Source organism: Peromyscus maniculatus, chromosome 14 (genome assembly GCF_049852395.1).
Source record: "Peromyscus maniculatus bairdii isolate BWxNUB_F1_BW_parent chromosome 14, HU_Pman_BW_mat_3.1, whole genome shotgun sequence".
Taxonomy (NCBI): domain Eukaryota; kingdom Metazoa; phylum Chordata; class Mammalia; order Rodentia; family Cricetidae; genus Peromyscus; species Peromyscus maniculatus.
The window spans coordinates 5,788,233-5,791,118 of record NC_134865.1 but is presented as its reverse complement, the minus strand read 5'-3'; the positions used below and the strand labels follow the sequence as shown (position 1 = coordinate 5,791,118).

General features: G+C 44.1%; 1 non-coding gene across 1 annotated transcript; it reads left to right on the top strand.

The window, feature by feature from the left end:
- The first annotated feature begins 2,520 nt into the window (after positions 1–2,520).
- On the top strand, positions 2,521–2,651 carry LOC121822606 (small nucleolar RNA SNORA68). The gene has a single exon (XR_006063785.1). It is a non-coding gene; the product is annotated as a small nucleolar RNA SNORA68 (small nucleolar RNA).
- The last annotated feature ends 235 nt before the right edge of the window (positions 2,652–2,886 follow it).

Sequence of the window (2,886 nt, the reverse complement as noted above, 5' to 3'; positions counted from 1 at the left end):
AACAAGTAAATTGGAAGAAAAACACCCTATTCCACAAAGAAACAAACATGGAATTTGTGTTGCATTGGCTAGCTACTCCTGGGTAGAGGTGCTGCCCTGGACTGTGGTGATATACATACTTACACTCCATTGGAGGAAACTGATTTTCCTATTGCCAATGAGTAGCTGGCAAGCAGCTTTTTGTTTGGGGTGGTAATCCCCACCCCCATGCTCTTTCTTTCAGGCAGCCATGCTCTTAACTGCTGAGCTATTTCTCTCCAAGGTAAGAACCTTGGGCAACCAGGGTCATATCCTGTTTTATACCATCATGCATCACTAGGATACATATGCTATGAAGTACAGTGTAGATGGTACACAAATTGTTGTTCATGCTGTATTATTCAGGGATTAATGGGAAGGAAAAAGTCTCTTCGGCATTAATGTAATTAAAATATTTTGACCCATAATTTTGAGTCTGTAGCTATGAAACTGATAAGTACAGACTGTATTTATTCAACACAATCTGAGAAGAGACATTGTATAGTTCAAGGAAAAGAACATCTAGAAACCTGGTTTGTTTCCTTGGACAAATCTTGTCTCACTTTCACTGTGACCTCCGTTACAGAAGAGCTAACAATTAATGCCTCTCTCTCAGCCTGTCATCATCTCCTTTTCTTGATGTGGGATGATGGAGGTGACACCTTGCTGGAGAGAATTCATGTCCAGAAGCATTTGAGAGGTAAGTGGCTCATAGCCCGGAAGCCCTATTTACCAGACCGGTGAAGACAGGCTTTATTCTCATTTGGTTGATCAGCAATTTTTCTCGGCAGCAGAGGTAATTATAGCAAACAGTATTTAGGCAAGAAATAAAAATGGCTTGAGGTGAGGCTGTTAAGACCCTGACAATATCACTTAAGATTTAATAATGACTTTTGGCGCTTTATTATAGAGAAGTACCACACCGACCAGCTGACATCAGCATGATGCTTGTCCTCATTAGCTTTATGGCTGTCAGGGCCGGGACTTTTAAAGTTTGCCCTTCACCTTCCTGTGAAAGTCCGCATACTCATGGTTACATGGAGCATAGAAAAGCATTAACTTTCCAGTTTAAGTGTTTGGAATATTGGACTCATAGTTTTTCTTTTGAAGCTAGATGTAGAAAAAAACAAAACAAAACAGGAAAGCTTTGAAGGAGTTGTAACTGAGGCAGGGATGATAAAGTTGAGTATTATCTTAGGAAACAATGATTAGAAACTCATACAAAAATAAATCATGATCTACAGGATAACTGGATCCTAAAAACTCTTATGATTTGTAGTAAAACATAATCCTGAAACTAATTTTGTTTTTGTACACTGGAAGTATATTCGTATTTATGAAAAGTTGGTTTAAACTATGTAAGAATATTATTTTCCTTTAGCATGAGGACTTTCACTTTTAAGTATTAAGATATTTCTGAAATGTTGCCTAAGTTCAGTGTTAATAAATGCTAGACAATTTAACCAAGTTTTCTTTTCTTTTCTTTTTTTTTCTGGTCCTCTTCTTTACTTGTAGGAAAGAATTTACTGCTGCACCATCTGTAAGATGCCAGTCAACAGTTTGGAAATGTGACTGGCAATTTTTGTCCCCTGAACAGGAAGCAGAACTCACTATGGAAACCACATCCATGATAACAGAAGAGCTACAACAAAACAACAGTGCACACCAATCAAGGATGTGTTGCGAACAGGACAGAAAAGGGAATATATGTGGCCACATGCTGCAGAGCAGAATGCTCCAAAAGATGAACGACGCAATAGCAAACACTCATCAGCAGCGCCTGGTCCGATGACCCGAGGGCTGAAAAACAATGAAACATTACTCAATGATGAACACTTCTCTTCAAGAGCCATGCTTTGTTGATTACAGATTAAATGGAATCTCAGAGATTAAACGGCATCGCATTCTACAAACTTGAGTTCATGGCCTGGCCAAAAGTCACAGCTATTTCCTTTGAACCGTGGGCTAACCCTACTGAACCAGTCAGTTTCTGATGCCGACAGTGTTCTGGAGGGAAGTTAAGCACTGTGGACAGGAGGTAAGGGATGCAGAGTCAAAGCTGGGCTTCTCGATTCCGAGGTGCGGTGTGACTAGTTAGACATGTCTAACTGGACTTACAGAAACTCCTTGGGTTTCAGTGTCCTCGCTGGTGGGGTGATAGGTGTTCCACCAGCAGCTGAAGTTCTGCGGGCAGGGTGTGATCTGATGCGTTCACATGGGTGCTCTCAAGGCATATCTAAGGCCAGCTAGAGCGGAACTTTGCCTCTGCTTCTATTTTAATGCCCAGCGTGCTCCTTTGTTTTAAAACCTGTAATGTTAAGCCTGGTGGTAGTGGGGCACAACTTTAATCCCAGGACTTGGGAGGCAAAGGCAGGAAGATCTCCAAGTTCAAGGCCAGCTTGCTCTACAGAGCAAGTTAGAGGACAGCCAGGGCTACACAGAGAAACCCTGTCTTGAAAAACCAAACCAAACCAAACCCAATCAAATCCTAAAACAAACAACACGGCACCCAACCCAAGAACTGCCGCTGCCTGTCGCGGCCGTTTAAACAGTGGTGCGCACAGCAAAGGGGCTTCGTCGCCTTTGGGGGGCTGTGCGGTGCCCCCCAGAGTGAATCAGGAGGTTCTACAGCCCTGGGGGCAGGCTCCGCATGGGTGCCCGGGGCTGACTGGTTTCTCCCGCAGACCGAGACATGGGTGCCCGGCACCGAGCCCGCGCACACTCCATCCAGATCATGAGGGTGGAAGAGATTGCTGCGGGCAAGTGCCGCCGGCCGGCCGTCAAGCAGTTCCACGACTCCAAGATCAAGTTCCCGTTGCCACATCGTGTGTTGCGGCGCCAGCACAAGCCTCGCTTCACCACCAAGAG